Source organism: Ahaetulla prasina, chromosome 8 (assembly GCF_028640845.1).
Source record: "Ahaetulla prasina isolate Xishuangbanna chromosome 8, ASM2864084v1, whole genome shotgun sequence".
Classification (NCBI taxonomy): Eukaryota; Metazoa; Chordata; class Lepidosauria; order Squamata; family Colubridae; genus Ahaetulla; species Ahaetulla prasina.
Window position 1 is genome coordinate 6186893 of NC_080546.1, and position 17729 is coordinate 6204621.

General features: G+C 45.3%; 2 long non-coding RNA genes across 2 annotated transcripts; one reads left to right on the forward strand and one right to left on the reverse strand.

The window, feature by feature from the left end:
* Positions 1 to 5710: 5710 nt before the first annotated feature.
* LOC131203105 (uncharacterized) lies at positions 5711 to 8098 on the forward strand. The gene is made up of 2 exons (XR_009156304.1): positions 5711 to 5833; positions 7893 to 8098. It is a non-coding gene; the product is annotated as an uncharacterized LOC131203105 (long non-coding RNA).
* Positions 8099 to 8251: 153 nt separating this feature from the next.
* On the reverse strand, positions 8252 to 17715 carry LOC131203104 (uncharacterized). Its single transcript, XR_009156303.1, has 3 exons — positions 17647 to 17715; positions 10379 to 10478; positions 8252 to 9056 (listed from the first exon to the last, which is right to left on the reverse strand). It is a non-coding gene; the product is annotated as an uncharacterized LOC131203104 (long non-coding RNA).
* Positions 17716 to 17729: the final 14 nt, after the last annotated feature.

Below are 17729 nucleotides of genomic sequence, written 5' to 3' on the forward strand. Positions count from 1 at the left end.
GAACAGTTTTTTCCCGAAGGCCATCACTCTGCTAAACAAATAATTCCATCAACACTGTCAAACTATTTACTGAATCTGCACTACTATTAATCTTCTCATAGTTCCCATCACCAATCTCTTTCCACTTATGACTGTATGACTATAACTTGTTGCTGGCAATCCTTATGATTTATATTGATATATTGACCATCAATTGTGTTGTAAATGTTGTACCTTGATGAACGTATCTTTTCTTTTATGTACACTGAGAGCATCTGCACCAAGACAAATTCCTTGTGTGTCCAATCACACTTAGCCAATAAAAATTCTATTCTAATTCTATTCTATTCACAGCCACGGACTGTAATTTGCAATGGTTTTGTGTTTTGTGTTTGTTTTTTGGTGTTTTAGGAACAATTTAGATCATCATATTTTAATTTTCATATATTGTTTTACACAGATAGTCCTCGACGTACGACCACAATTGAGCCTAGCATTTTTTGTTGCCATGTGAAACATTTTGCTAAGTGAGCTTGCCCCATTTTACAACCTTTCTAGCCACAGTTGTTAAGTGAATCACCGTGGCTTCTATGAAATCATCCTCAGGAATGGATCTTAGAAGCTCATATAGCACCAGGGGACGGTGAATTCTAGTCCCACCTTAAAAATGAAAGTTGGCTGGGTGACTTTAGGCCAATCACCAGGAGATGGCGAGTTCTAGTCTTGCCTTAGCTATGAAAGCCAGCTGGGTGATTTTTGTCTAATCACCAGGAGACAGTGAGTTCTAGTCCCTTCCAACTCTTCTATATTATTATATAAAAAAATAAAACTAATGAAAGAGAATAATCAAACAATAAATTAATATAATCGTATAATATGCATTGTAACATCATCCATAAGTTGATAGTCCATTGTACAGGATGTATCTGAGATGGATGGCTTATACCTTTGCTCAATCAATCGATCAGTTCACCAATATGTGCCTCAAAGGCAGAAATTGCAATGACATTGCAAACAAAGCGTTTTTGGTCCCTCTGCACCGTGACAGAATAACAGAGTTGGAAGGGGCCTTGGAGGTCTTCTAGACCAACCCTCTGCTCAGGCAGGAAACCCTACACCACTTCAGACAAATGGTTATCCAACACCTTAAAAACTTCCACAACTTCTGGTGGCAAGTTGTTCCACTGATTAATTGTTTTCACTGTCAAGAAATTCCTCCTTAGTTCTAGGTTGCTTCTCTCCTTGATGAGTTTCCACCCATTGCTTCTTGTCCTGCCCTCAGGTGCTTTGGAGAATAGCTTGACTCCCTCTTCTTTGTGGCAGCCCCTGAGATATTGGAAGACTGCTATCATGCTGATAGCAAGTTGATACCTGTTGCCTCGTCCTCCCTCCTCTCCTCAGCCGGGCCCCTCCCGCCTCCTCCCGGGCCTGCTATCAGATTCAGAGTCTGATAATGAAGAGGAACGGCCTGGCATGCCTCCAGCCCCCAGCCCCGGCACCATGCCCAGACAGAATGTCAGGAATGAACAAACAAACCTCACTCCTACAGCGTGTGAGTAGGGAGCCAGCCACGTGCTGGAATTACCGGCAGCAGATCCAGAGGAAGAGAACCCACAGTGGGAGGATCCCCGCTTCCGGAGATCTGAGAGGCGAGGTCAGCAGAAGGAAGGGAGGGGCAGGCCTGGATAAGTGCTGAGTCATGGAGCCACCCCCCACAGCCTATATAAAGGACCTGCTTTTGGCATTCCAACCTTGAGTCAAGCAAAGTCTCATCTAGTTTGCTGAAGTCACAACTTGGACTCCTGCCTGCCCTGAGAAACCTAGAAGGAATTTGGCAAAGCTGCAGAGGCTTCATTGCCACACTTGATACGGACTTCCTAGACCCGGTCGTCGGAGGGGGAGGGGGACATGACAATACCAATTATGCTGGTTGGGTGTCTTGAGTCGATGCTGTCTCCGGTTGGCTGTGCGGTTGATTTAGATTCTGAGGTGTCCGTAGGCCAGTTGTAGGTCAATGTGTCCATTGACGGGATTGCCTGTGGAGTGCCAGGCTTCGGTGGACTCACGAGCGTGGCAGGGTAGTAGCATAGCTGATGATTTTCGAGTTGCTCCAATCCATTTTGGAGGTTGGTGTGGCTAGAGATTAAGGACCTGGGATCGAATCTCTACCCACGCCGACACCAAACGGCACCGGTTCGATTGGAGCAAGGCAAAAATCATTGGCCACGGTAACCCCCTGCGACCGAAACTGGAGGCAGCATTCCACGCGTGGTCTTACCGTGGCACCAACCCATCCCTTTAATGTGGGACAGGGAAAGCCTCCAATGGCTGTCACGCGACCTGGGGGGGGGGGAATGCTGGTTGCAAGTGCCCAAGATTTGATCACATGATCACATGTTGAGGCTGCGATGGTCGTAAGTGTGAGGAATGGTCATAAGTCGCTTTTTCAGGGCCGTGATAACTTTAAGTAGTTGCTAAATAAACGACTGTAACTCATTTACAACTCCTTGTTTATCCGAATGCAACCTTTTCGCCATTGATACACTAAAGCAGGCAGTGAATCTCTGAATATAGAGATTAGCATCATCGTCATCTTTTAACGACCTCATAATCTCTTGCGGGGTGGAGTCTGGGCAACTGAATGGAGCTAGCAGAGGTTTTACTGGCCGGATGCCTTCCTGTCGCCAATGCGGAGTTTTGTTCAGCAGATATATTCCCAGTGTGCCCACAGAGAGAAATATCTGCCTCTACCTAGGATCGAACTCACAGCCTCCTGACTGTGATGCAAGAGCTCCACCTATAGGCCACCACACCACTCTTCTGAATATATAGATATATTTCCCTTTATATGGTCGTATAGGTAGTTCTCGGCTTACAACAGTTCATTTAGTGACAATTCGAAGTTACAACGGTGCTGTAAAAGCGATTTATGACCGTTTTTCACACTTACAACCATTGCAGTAGCCCTATGATCCAAATTCAGATGTTTGGCAACTGATTCCTATTTATGACGGTGGCCATGTCCCGGGGTGGCCACGCGAGTCCCCTTTTGCGACCTTCTGACGAACAAAGTCAATGGGAGAGCCAGATTCACTTAACAAGCGTGTTATTAAATTATCAGCCACAGTGACTCAACAACTGTGGCAAGAAAGGTTGTAAAATGGCGCAAAATTGACTTAACAACCGTCTCATTCAGCCACAGAAATTTAGGGCCCAATTGTGGTCATAAGGTGAGAACTACCTGTATATATTTGCTATTATCTTGCAAAGGGATTTTCTCTGAGCAGGTTGCCGAATTCTGGAGGAACTAGTACATTACACCCAGGGGTAGTATTCACTTACTTTCCCTAGGTAAAGGTAAAGGTTCCCCTCACACGTATGTGCTAGTCGTTCCTGACTCTAGGGGGCGGTGCTCATCTCCGTTTCAAAGCCGAAGAGCCAGTACTGTCTGAAGACATCTCTGTGGTCATGTGGCCAGCATGACTCAACTCCAAAGGCGCACGGAATGCTGTTCCCTTCCCACCAAAGGTGGTCCCTATTTTCCTACTTGCATTTTTTACGTGCTTTCGAACTGCTAGGTTGGCAGAAGCTGGGACAAAGAACAGGAGCTCACCCTGGTTACGTGATACCAGGGATTTGAACCGCTGAACTGCCGACCTTTCGATCGACAAGCTCTGCGTCTTAACCACTGAGCTACCACATCCCTTTTACTTTCCCTACCGTTTCGCAAATGTGAGCGTGTGCGCACATGCGCCTGGCCTTCCCGGCAGGTGTTTTGCTCGCGCAAGTGCCTTCTGCAATTGCGCCCAGCCTCAAAAACTTGCCTAAATAGGACGGCATAGAGCTGAGTTGGGGGGGGGGACCACCCGCGATTTCCACTACTGCTTTGGGCGAATCGGTCCAAACTGGCTTGGGCGAACCGGCCCGAACCGGCTGAATGCCACCTCTGATTACATCAAAATGTGGATATTTTCTATTAAGATATTTTTTGCCTCTCATAGAAGCCAATCTGTTGGCGTGTTTGCATTCGTAGACAAGAGCCATACACATCAATGTAACCACAATCCGTTTCATACCTGTCAGCATGTAAGATCAGAGTATTTCTTCTCTCCGCGCCTTTCTCCCTCTGCAAATTACTTCAATCTTTTCTCTTCCCTGGGAGCAGTGATCTGTTTTCAGCTAGTTTCTCCTGCGTTGCATGTGTCTTGACAAGGAGGATCCGTATGAGTGATAGGTGTCAAGCTTGGATGAAGCCGTCTCGGGCATTCCTATCTCAGAACAGCAGGTAAGAAAACTGCTGCGCCTCAAAGTCTGTTGAAAAACATCTCTACTTACACGATGCTCACAATCTCCTCCTTCCCCCAGTGTTATATCCTGCCGTTCCTTTATTTCTATTTTTTTTATTCTCCCCAACATTTTTTTAAAAAAAAAACACAGTTTGGTTTAGTGGTTAAGGTACCAGGCTAGAAAGCCAGAGACTGGGAGTTCTAGTCCCACCTTAGCCACGAAAGCCAGCTGGATGACTTTGGGCCAATCACTAGGAGATGGTGAATTCTAGTTCCACCTTAGGCCTGAAAGCTGGTGGGTTGACCTTGGGGTGATGGCCAGGAGAGGGTGAGTTCTAGTCCCGCCTTAGGCATGAAAGATGGCTGGGTGACCTTGTCCTAATTACCAGAAGTCAGTGAATTCTAGTTCTACCGTAGGCTTGAAAGTGGTGGGTTGACCTTGGGCTAATTACCAGGAGAGGGTGAGTTCTAGTCCAGCCTTAGGCATGACAACTGACTGGATGACCTTGCACTAATTACCAGGAGACAGTGAGTTCGAGTTCCACCTTAGTCCTGAAAGCTGGTGGGTTGACTTTGGGCTAATTACCAGGAGACGGTGAGTTCTAGTTACATTTTAGGCTTGAAAGTGGTGGGTTGACCTTGCGCTAATTACCAGGAGAGGGTGAATTCTAGTCCAGCCTTAGGCATGACAGCTGGCTGGATGACCTTGCACTAATTACCAGGAGACAGTGAGCTCTAGTCCCAGCTTATGCCTGAAAGCTGGCTCGGTGATTTTGGACCAGTCCCTCTCTTTCAACCCAACCCACCTCACAGGGTTGTTGTTTTGGGAGAAACAAGACGAGGGAGGTGTGTTGAATCTATTCGCTGACTTGAGTTATTTATAAAAATAATAAATGTGGGAATTAAATAAACAAACAAATAAATAAATGCACAGCGTAATCAAGGAAACACCCAGAGCAGTCCCATCAACAATGACTAGGCAAATCATTGTACAGAAAATGAGAGCAAATTCTGCACTCTCCCGGCACTGGTGATGTTACCTAGCTGGGTAACGAAAGGTCTTCAAGAAAACAACTAAGCACAGAAAACACTAAGGACCCCACAATCCTCCTCCTCCCCCTCTCCACTTTTCTCATTTTCTCTTTTGCTAGGAAGAATCAGAGGCGTTCAACTGGAAGGCCGCGAGCAGACCAAGCTAAATCCCAAAACACACGGATTTTTTTATTTTTTGGGGAACGCTTGGCATTCAGACAACTCCGCCACCAAACCCAGATGCACTTCAGGAGACTTGCTTGTCAGCTAAACAGGCAGACATCTGGTCTGGAAAGCCCAGATCGTTTCAAAGCCTGTTCATTTCAAAACCATCTTCACAGGATATGCAGATGTGTCATCCAGCACATGACAACATTCTGTCAACAGTTGCCCCCAATTTTTTTCCTGTAAACTCTGTGTGTTCGGCACACTACAGTCTCTCTCTCTCTCTCTCTCTGTGTGTGTGTGTGAGAGAATATATTCCAGATTTTCCAAGTAGCTAAAACGAAGAACTAGGACATTCCTGGCTGCAAACGGTAAGAAAAACCATACCACGGGGAGGGGAGGGGGGAGGGAATAAACCTTTATTTTATTAAGGCGGAATTCTCATTTCCAATGTTCCAAATGAAATTATTTAAAAGATTGACCATAAATTGAAACAGAATCTCCACGTGGTGGAGGGATATTTATGCACAACATGTGTGTGCCATTTCAGGCTGTGCCGTGCGCGTTTCCTGGAAAACCTCCCCTGTTGGCGGAGGTTGCGCATCGCGCTCTTCTTCAATTTTTGTCAATAAATTTATTTGTGGAATAAAGCTCTGATGAGCTGGATTCAGACGAAGCTCAGTGGTTGGTTCTGCTTACCTTTGCTACCGGTTTGGAATGGTGAGCATACATTTGTGCTTGCTTCGCTCATGCGCAGAGCATCCTTGATGACATCTGGGTGGGTGGGCGGAGCCTCCTGCTGCCGCCACCACCGGTTCGCTCAAACCGGGCGAACCGGTAGAAACCCACCACTGACCTAGCAGTATGCTAAACTATAAGCAAAGCAGGCATGTGTGAATGCAGTTTTAATACAACGTTCAGCGATTCCCCATTAAGTTCCCCATTAAGTTCGCATAGTTATTGGAGGTCGTTGTTTCTAAATTCGGGTTTCTAAGAAAGAAGATATAGCGAGCTGTTTCTTATGTTAATTCACTGGAATGCAACCAATTTTCTGCCAGCAGAGCTCTGGGTCTTGATCTGAGGTTCTGGGAAATATATGTATTTAAACCGAACACTTCTGTAGCCTAAAGAAGTTTGAAAACTCCTGCCCTAAATTATGGTAGGTCTGCTTTTTAGCTCCATTATTCATGAACTAAGATAGCTACCTGGCTGCTTTAAATGTCACTCCATTTGAAAGCAATACAGGAAATCCTTGACTTACAATCGTTTGTAATGATAGAAAATACTAATAGCTCAGGTTTTAGATTTTGGCAGTGGTCCAAATAGGGATGCGGTGGCTTAGTGGCTAAGGTGCTGAGCTTGTCGATCGAAAGGTCGGCAGTTCAGCGGTTCGAATCCCTAGTGCCGTGTAACATGGTGAGCTCCCGTTACTTTTCCCAGCTTCTGCCAACCTAGCAGTTCGAAAGCAGATAAAAAATGCAAGTAGAAAAATAGGGACCACCTTTGGTGGGAAGGGAACAGCATTCCGTGCGCCTTTGGTGTTGAGTCATGACCACGGAGACGTCTTCAGACAGCACTGGCTCTTCGGCTTTGAAATGGAGATGAGCACTGCCCTCTAGAGTCGGGAACGACTAGCACATAAGTGCGAGGGGAACCTTTATCTTTACTTTGCTCTCCAAGCTTGTTTCAATTTAGTTTCCAAACGTTTCATTTCCAGACTAGGTAACATCAGCAGCAGGATTGACCAGACTGAGGCTGAGGGAGGCGTCAAATGGGTCATCAGTCTTGAGTCCCTTCGCGCCCACAAGAAATCTAAGTCCAGTGAATTCCACTGACTCTTATCTACCACCAATTTGCTTTGACTGTTAGTAGTTCAGATTCTTGCAGAGAGCTTAAACTTGCAAGAAACCTGCATATTCATTTGAACCGCCTGAATTCCTGCTTTCTTGTGCTTGAGAGTTTCCCATTGCTCTCTCTTTCTCTCTCTGGTTCATATTTATAATGATTGTAGTGTGTCGGGGTCATGTGATCCCCTTTTGCAACCTCCAGACAAGCTAAGTCCATGGGGAAGCTGGGTTCACTAAACAACTGAGTTACTAACTGAACAACTGCAGCGATTCCCTTAGCAAGTGGGGCAAGAAAAGTCGTAAAATGGCGCAAAATGCACTCAGCAGCTGTCTCACTTAGCAACGGAAATTCTGAGCACAATTCTGGACGTAAGTAGGGGACTATCGGTACACCTGTTCTCTAAATGGGTTTCGATATCACAGTATTGCCAGGGTTCCGAGTAACGCATCCACCAAAAACAGATCTCCGGGGCAGGTAGATTCCTCAAAGAATATGTTTATTGGACACATCATATCGGCACAGCTAGTGAAAACCAACTCGACAGGTTCCCGTGGTATTTCCCCTCATTAAAAGAGCAAACAGGTCTCACCAATCACATTGCTCAATGAAGGTAGCTGGGAGGCTGCTTGGTCACTCCTCTCCTCCTTCCCTTGCCATCTGTTGGGATGACCTTGGTTCCCACAAGAAAATTTTTTGTTTTGACTTGTAGCCGGTCTATCTGCTTCCCACTTTCAAAGTTCGTGGCAACTATGAGGTGGCTTCAGACAGGTCAGCTTCAGAGTTGACAGGTACGTCAGGGTTCCAAGTAACTCCCCCAACGAAATCAAACTCCGAGGCTTGCAATTCCTCAAAGTTAACTTTTATTAGAGATGTCATATTGGCACGTCTGGGAAAACCCGAATCTTCCGGGTTTTCCTCACTCAAAAGAAAGTTCAAGACCTTGCCCACTTCTCCCACATGTCCACCACTGCTCCAATCAGTTCCTTCAAATACAGAAGACAACCTCCACATTCTTCTCAGCACACCTGTCGGACACCAGGGCCTTGAACTTCTCTGCAAAATTTTATTATGGCTAATTCTACTTCACTCATGCAATCCCCCCTCCCAACTTCCCATAGTAGGATGGGCACCAAGGTAATTCTACTTCACTCATGCAATCCCCCCACCCAACTTCCCATGGTAGGATGTGGCACCAAGGTAATATGGCTTCCAGGCCTGACAGGGTATTCTTTTAGGTTGACTTTGATACCCTGTTTCCCCAAAAATAAGACCCAGCCGGAAAATAAGCCCTAGCATGATTTTTCAGGATGCTCGTAATATAAGCCCTACCCCCAAAATAAGCCCCAGTGAAGATTGTCACACAGACTGAGACGTTTAGTACTGTATTTCCCCCCCCCCCCAAATAAGACCTAACCGGAAATTTCATCAGCCATAATGCATCTTTTGGAGCAAAAATTAATGTAAGACCTGGTCTTATTTTGGGGGAAACATGGTAGTTGAAAGCATAGTGTTGCATACAGTGTTTCTCCTTCCTCTAAGAGTGGCTCCAATTAGTGTTGATATGGGGTAAAAGGTCCATCCTTAGATCTTTGCTTTCTGGAGTTCATCCCAGCTTGCCTCTGCTGGCGTAATGTGACATCAGTGTGATGCTTCCCTTGAGTATTTTAATGCTGGCTTGACCAAGTGATGCATAAATGTTCTTACTCACTGTGTACGCAGAGAAAGGAAGATGACCTTGACAGACACCTGCAAAAGAAACTGCATCATTATTTTTTTTTAACATAAAAAGTCCGGAACAAAAAGCTAACATTCAGAAGTGGCTCGAGCAATTAAGACACCACCCTAATTCATTGAATTATGAGGGAGGGGCGAAGTATGCCACAATCAGAGTTGAAATATTCCGTTCTTAAAGCCGATCTCAGTAAAAGGGAGTTTTAGCTCTAGTGTTGATTTTCTGATCTGGTTTATCTAGTGGAGCTGAGACTGTCTGGAGGTTGTTGTGGGGTTTGGATGAAGAAAATGGCTCAATTTTGGCTTAACTGAAGCTAAATAATGGATGTCTGTAGAGATTCTCAATCATCCAGTCATGGTTGTCCCAAAAGGTGCTTTTTCAGGATTCAATTGTCCAGTTGCCTCCTGAAAAAGCACCTTTGGGACTAAATCATGGATTTTCAGGTGTCCTGGATCTGGAGACTTTCCCTCTTTAATTCCAGATAAGTGTCGTATTTCCTTAAGACAAAACCGATGTACAATTTGACGGTCCTTTGGATTTGCAGGTTCTGCTTGGAAGTCCAACAGTCTTCTCCAATGCTGCATATGAGGGAACGTATCGGTCTGTTGTTTGGGAATGGTTGAATAGGTATTCTTTTATGCATCAGTGAATTTTAGCATTCTGGCTAGGGGGCACTCTAGCAAAGCACAGAACAGGAAGTCAAATCATCCAATCAGCACACAGGGCGTGCACCTCCTAGCGCAACTAGGATTCAGGCGGTGTCTGTTTCAGCCCATCTTCAGCCCTCTGCAACCTCCATCAAGTTCTGCGACAACAACTAAGAGGCTGTTGTGGGCACAAATCAGCCTTGAGTTACAAGGTGATAGCAACGCTAAACATTTCTTTAGTACGTTCTAAGAAGTTGGAGAGATGTACACGTTGGTAGAAAGTAAGTAAGTAAGGTAGAGTTCTCCCTAGCAATTCACAGAGTATATCTGTAGTTATACTGCAGATAATTACTTTAGCCCAGCGAGAGTCTGTCCGTAGGCGAAAAACATTAAAGAAATGACTCAGAAGTAACTCCATGTGTCATGCTTGGTTCCTTGGATCTGACAATGTGGAAGATGTCTATCTGATAGTGGTGTGATCAAGAACTGGTGAGATTTTACAGAAGATTAACTTTCTTGGGACTGCAGATCTTTATTCATATTTTCCAGGGTGGGTTCCCCTCCACTCCCCGATCCCCCGGAACATCTACCTGGCAGTTGTAAAATCAGTCTACAATCTTTTCAAGAGACTCGCAACCAAGTCCCTGCCCATAGGCAGTTGCTTCTCACCCAATGTAAGATCTCCTTACCATGTGCTACACCTTCTGCTTTGCCCAGCAGAGGTATATTTGCTTGGCTTAGGATATGAAAACTCTCTAAGATGCTCTTAAAGCACTTTTCACACTGCGCCTGGGAAAAAAAAGTAACAATGCACATTCAGAAGTGTTTTAAAAATATCTCTTCTGTCTTACTAATCATGAAAATTGTCTCTCTTTTTTAAAAGAAAGAAAGAAAGAAGAACAAATGAACGAAAGAAAGCATAACATCTGCATTATCTTCTGTAGAGTGCTTTGGTTTCTCAAACATGATAAATGTTGCTTTTCAAACTGTTCTTCTTGAAGAAATAAATCAATGCTTTATTTTTATTTTTATTTTTTCCCCCTGGTGATTGGGAACAAGTTTCCTGTTACAGTGAAGTCACCCGCTTATTTCTAGCTAGGTGTTTTACTGGAAATAAGGATAATTTGGATCTGTTTATTTTTCCCCTCTCCGAGTCCTTTAAAAGCCACAGGACCGTGGCTATAGGATTCTGTATGGCACCAGCCCAGCGATGTTGAATTTCCTGAAAGGCTGACATCATGCCTTAAGGCAGGGAGAAAAATAATCTGTTATAAATGATTTAGGAGGATGATACACTTAAGTCGGGGCCGTAAAAGTGACTCCTCGCCCGAAATTACAATATGTTTTCTATGAAGGATGTTAGATACCGTAAATTTCCTCCTGGTAATTCAATTTGCTAATCTCGTGTCTGTTATTTCTTAACATTTCCCAATCCCCCCCCCTTTTTTTTTAACGAACATTTTGTTATCACAATTTTGCTCCGGTTTCCTTACAGTAGCACAAATGCTAACATCTGGAGTGCATCACAGATAACGGTGACCAGGTATGACTCTGTATATGGGGGCGTTTTTAATCTAATAACAATAGTAGCAGTTTTGTGATGTTTAGAGGCAGGGGAAGAAGGGATCCTTTTGAGATCCCTTGTCTTGCTTTGTGAGAATCACACAAAATAGATTTCTCCCAGGGCATCTCATCTTGCTTTGAGTATAGATGTATATTTTTTTTAAAAATGTATTTACATCCCATCATTTCTCTAAGCACCTTGAGGTAGTATCTTTTCGGTTACTGAATTTCTGGTTGGTGAGTTGTTGGCTCACTCTACCTACCTACCTACCTATCTATCTATGCTAGCTATCATCTGTCTATCCATCTCTCTTCTCTATCTTCTATCTATCTATCTATCTATCTATCTATCTATCTATCTATCTATCTATCTATCTATCTATCTATCTATCATCTATCTATCTATTCCTATCATCCATCCATCCATCGATGAATGGATAGGAATAGATAGATAGATAGATCTATCCATCCTAGCTATCCATCCATCCATCCATCCACCCATCCATCCTAGCTAGCGATCATCTATTGACTTTATTATTTTTACAAGCAACTCAAGGCAGCGAACATACCTAATACTATTTCTTCCTATTTTGCATTGGGCTGAGTGAGTGACTGGTCCAAAGTTACCCAGCCAGTTTTCATGCCTAAGGCAGGACTAGAACTCATTGCCTCCTAGTGATTCGCCTGAAGTTGCCTAGTTATTTGTCATACTTAAGGCAGGGCTAGAATTCACTTCCTCCTGGTGACTGGTCCACAGTCACCCAATTGTCTTTTATGCCTAAAGCAGGATTAGAACTCATGGTGATTGGCCAAAAGTCACCCAACCGGCTTTCATGCTTCAGATGGGACGAGCACTCACCGTATCTTGGTTTGTAGCCTGGTGCCTTAACCACTAGACCAAGCTGTCTCAATGTATTGGGTGAACTAAATCGACCAAAGAGTTAATTCAATAAGCAGATTAAAGATGTTGCAATTGATAGTTTGGTCCCAATAAAGGAGAATATTTATAGCTCAGGGCTGAAATGAGTGGTCCTTGGTGCTCTCTGAGCTTGCTTGTTTTCCTGTAGACCAGAGGTCTTCAAACTTGGCAGCTTTAAGACTTGTGGACCAACTCCCAGAATTCTCCAGCCAGCTGGAGAATTCTGGGAGTTGAAGTCCACAAGTCTTAAAGCTGCCAGGTTTGGAGTCCTGCTGCTGTAGACGTTTCATTCCCAAAGTAGGTAACATCATCAGTGCTAGTTCAGTTGTAAGTTTGGTCATCGTCAGTAATATTTTGGTCCTGACTACCTAAGAAACTACCAAGTAGATGTCTCACTGACTGGTGCAGGAGGCTTTCCAGGCCTAAAATGGAGCACGGAGGGAGCACACACGTGCGAACCCCCAAAATTCATTGTCAGTGCCCCCCCACGTATGCGCCCCGCCCAGCTGGCTAGCGGGATGCGTGCATGCGTGGTGGAGCTGAGCTGGGGCAACAGCTGGCATGCCCACAGAGCAATTGCCATTGCCATTGTTCTGTCCCCCCTCCGTCCAAGCGATGGCTTAATTAGCCGGCACTATCAGCTCTGGCAGCAAAATAGCGAGCGTATGCCAAGTGTCTCTGTTATCTCTCTTGACGACGATGAGTCACCCAGGAACAAACAGTACTTCAGCTCTTAGTTAAGCGGTTGATTTGCCTGCTACGAAGAGGCACAGCAGCTCTTGCTGCCTTTATATCCTGTGGGGTGTGGCTCCAAGACTCAGCACTTCCTAGGCCTGCCCCACCCCTCCTTCTGTTGTTCCCGCCCCTCCTGCCTACGAAACCTAGGGTCCAGCCAGGCCTGATTGCCATTAGCTGGGTCTGGAGGCGTGGCCTGGGGGGGGAAGAGTCAGGGGACGGAGGCCTTGTTATCTCTTCCACCTGGCCTGCCTCTGGCTCCTGGAGCTGAGCCAGGGAAGCCAGTGCTCCAGAGGTAAGTCCTGAGGGCCCTTCCCCCTCACTTTCCAAGTCATTTTCTGGCAGGGGCCCCAGCTCAGGGGGTGCAGACACAATAGCCATAGGTCTGCCATCAAAGCACTAGACCATGGATGTCCAACCCTGTGGACTTCAACTACCAGAATTCCCCAGCCCAGCCATGAATTCTGGGATTTGAAGTTCACAAGTCTTAAGGTTGACATGGCTGGACACTCCTGAACAAACTGCCTCTCTGCTTTGCTCGACTAAATTTGTCCATCTATCATGCATCAAATTGTAACCAATTCCCAAAATATACCACAAACGGTGACTAGCCCAATGTCGCTCGGTGCCTGGTAGGATTGGAACTCAGGGTCTCCTGCTTTCTCATACGAAGCCCACCTGTGTTCAAGTTGCGAAGTACAGGTTCTAGGGCAATTTTCCACCCATGGGGTGTTCAAAGCATAGGTAGTTCTTACAAATAATGTCTCTCATCTGCACCTCTATAACTGTCTGGTTTGGTTCTGCAACCCAACAAGAAAGACACAGACTTCAGAGGATAATTAGAACTGCAGAAAAAACAATGGCTGCCAACCTGCCTTCCATTGAGGACTGTATACTGCACGAATCAAGAAGAGGGCCGTGAAAATATTTACAGACCCCTCGCATCCTGGACATAAACAGTTTCAACTTCTACCTTCAAAATGACACTATAGAGCACTGCACACCAGAACAACTAGACACAAGAACAGTTTTTTCCCAAACGCCATCACTCTGCTAAACAAATAATTCCCTCAACACTGTCAAACTATTCACTAAATCTGCACTGCTATTAATCTTCTCATCGTTCCCATCACCAATCTCCTTCCATTTATGACTGTATGACTGTAACTTTGTTGCTGGTATCCTTACAATTTATATTGACCGTTTCCCTATGACTATCATTAAGTGTTGAACCTTAGAATTCTTGACGAATGTATCTTTTCTTTTATGTACGCTGAGAGCATCTGCACCAAGACAAATTCCTTGTGTGTCCAATCACACTTGGCCAATAAAAAAATCTATTCTATTCTATTCTATTCTATTCTATTCTATTCTATTCTATTCTATTCTATTCTATTCTATTCTATTGACAATTGAGCCCAACATTTCTGTCGTTAAGCAAGACAGTGAAGTGAGTTTTGCACCATTTTATGACCTTTCTTGCTACAGGTGTTAAGCGAATCTGGTTTCTCCATTGACTTTGCTTGTCAGAAGGTTGCAAAGGGGATCACATGATCCCAGGACACGGCAATCGTCCTAAATACGAGTCAGTGGCCAAGTGCCCAATCATGTAACCCATGGGGACCGCCTGCTGTTACCGTTTGCCTCCCACCGACCCGTACGCTCTCACAGAGAGGGCCTTCTCAGGGTGCCCTCCGCCAAACAATGTCGGCAGGCGGCCCCCAGGGGAAGATCCTTCTCTGTGGGAGCTCCCACGCTCTGGAACGAGCTTCCCCCTGGTTTACGTCAAGTGCCTGATCTTCGGACCTTTCGCCGTGAGCTGAAAACGCACTTATTTATTCAAGCGGGACTGGCCTAAAATTTTATTGGGTTATTTGTATTTTAATATTTTAATTCGTTTTAAATCTGGCCACTTTATAGTATGTTTGTTTTAATTTCTTTTAATATTGATACTGTGATTTTTTACTTGGCTGTGAAGGGCGGTATAAAAATTGAATAAAATAAATAAATAAATAAATAAACTATGGTGAGAAAAATGGCCATAAATCGCTTTTGTCAGTGCCTGTAACTTCCGATGGTCACTAAACGAATAGTTGTAAAGCTGAGGACTGACTACCTGTATGTCGTTTGCCTTTTGTTCCCTTGGGATTCGCTGCTGGAACTCTTGCAAGAGTCAAGATTTCAGCTCGCCTCTTGCAAATACAGGTAGTCCTCAACTTACAACAGTTCATTTAGTGACCATTCAAAGTTACAACGGCCCTGAAAAAAAGCGACTTATGACTCGTTTTTTTTTTTCCACACGATCGTTGGAAGTATCCCGACGGTCACATGATCAAAATTCAAGCGCTTGGCAAAGTGGTTCATACTTATGATGGGTTAAAATGTCCCGGGGTCACCTGTTCTTCTTTTGCGACCTGCTGACAAGCAAAGTCAGTGGGGAAGCCGGATTCACTTAACAACCGGGCTACCGACTTAACAAATGCAAGGATTCACATAGCCACCGCGGATAAGGAAAGCCGTAAAACGGGGCGGAAGTCACATTCATGGGCCGTAATAGCTCAGGCTGTTAGAAGCCTGTTATTAGAACACAGCAGCCTGCAATTACTGCAGGTTCAAGCCCGGCCCGAGGTTGACTCAGCCTTCCATCCTTTATAAGGTAGGTAAAATGAGGACCCAGATTGTTGGGGGGGCAATAAGTTGACTTTGTGAATATACAAATAGAATGAGACTATTGCCTTACACACTGTAAGCCGCCCTGAGTCTTCGGAGAAGGGCGGGATATAAATGTAAATAAAAAAAAAATTCACCAGTGTCTCACTTAGCAACATCAATGTTGGGCTCCAATGCTGTCATAACTCAAGGACTACCTGTACTTAACCCCCAAACAGGAAAACCCCTGCTGGAACACACGGGGATGGGGGGGGCACACCCTCCACTCCTTCGCGCACCCCCCCGCCCCGTCCCCTGCCTTTGCACGGGATTGCCAGAGAGAGAGAGAGGAAAAAAAGCCGCTGGGGCACCAGTGCAGATACAGATTAACAGAGTTGGAAGAGATCTTGGAGGTCATCTACTCCAACCAACCCCCCCCCCCGCCAAGCAGACCCTACACCATTTCTGACAAATGGCAGTCCAGTCTCTTCTTGAAAGCCTCCAGGTTTGAAGCTCCCACAACTTCTGTTCTTTACAGATGAACAGTTGGCAAGGGATCTTAATAATAATAATAATAATAATAATAATAATAATAATAATAATAATAATAATAATAATAATAATAATAATAATAATAATAATAATATCAGAGTTGGAAGGCACCTTGGAGGTCTTCTAGTCCAACCCCCTGCTTAGGCAGGAAATCCTACACCATTTCAGACAAATGGTTATCCAACATTTTCTTAAAAACTTCCAGTGTTGGAGCATTTACAACTTCTGCAGGCAAGTTGTTCCACTGATTAATTGTTCTAACTGTCAGGAAATTTCTCCTTAGTTCTAGGTTGCTTCTCTCCTTGATTAGTTTCCACCCATTGCTTCTTGTTCTACCCTCAGGTGCTTTAAAGAATAGTTTGACTCCCTCTTCTTTGGGGCAGCCCCTGAGATATTGTTATCATGTCTCCCCTAGTCCTTCTTTTCATCAAATTAGACATACCCAATTCCTGCAACCGTTCTTCATATGTTTTAGCCCTCAGTCCCCTAATCATCTTGGTTGCTCTTCTCTGCACTCTTTCTAGAGTCTCAACATCCTTTTTACATCGTGGCGACCAAAACTGAATGCAGGATTCCAAGTGTGGCCTTACCAAGGCCTTATAAAGTGGTATTAACACTTCACGTAATCCTGATTCTATCCCTCTGTTTATGCAGCCCAGAATTGTGTTGGCTTTTTTAGCAGCTGCTGCACACGGCTGGCTCATATCTAAATGGTTGTCCACTAGGGCTCCAAGATCCCTCTCATAGGTACTACTATTGAGCAAGTTACCACATATACGGTACCTGTGCATTTTGCTTTTTTTTGCCTAAATGTAGAACCTTTGAATTTTGGGTTTTTTTTGCCTAAATGTAGAACCTTTCACTGTTGAATTTTATTTTGTTAGATAGCGCCCAATGTTCAAGTCTGTCAAGATCTTTCTGTATATTGAGCCTATCTATTTAAAAGGTCATCTAGTCCAACCCCCCCTACCCCCCCCACCCCCCACCCCCCGCCCAAGCAGGAGACCCTACACCATTTCTGACAGATGGCGGTCCAGTCTCTTCTTGAAAGCTTCCAGGGATGAAGCTCCCACAACTTCTGTTCTTTACATATGAACAGAGTTGGCAAGGGATCTTGGAGGTCATCTAGCCCAACCCCCCCCCCCCCGCAGCTTTCTTTTTTGAAAGCTTCGAGCAGGTGCAGACAGGACTATCCAGAAAAATCACCCCCCCACCCCCCCCCAAAAAAACAAACCCCACTTTATCCAGCCGTACACGTGGATGGGGGAGGGGGAGAGAAACCCACCCTCCAACTCTTCCGCCCCCTTCGTGGAGGTGGGCAAAGGTGCTGACCCGTTCAGCCCCCACCCTTCGGGACTGCATTCCCGACAGCTTTCCCCAACCATCCTCTTCCTCCTCCTCCCCTCCCCACCACGCCCGCCCGCCCTCCCTCCGTCCCTCCCTTTCCCCAGCCCGCGCGGCCTCCGTCGCTAAGCAACAACGCGGTCCAGGGTTCTTCCCCCCCCCACCACCATCCACGAACGCCTCCAGCGCTTGCACCTGCGCAGTGGGCGCTGCCCGCTCCTCTCAAAAACCCTTCCAGTCGCCGGCTCCGGCAAAAGGGGAGAGAGAGAGAGAGAGAG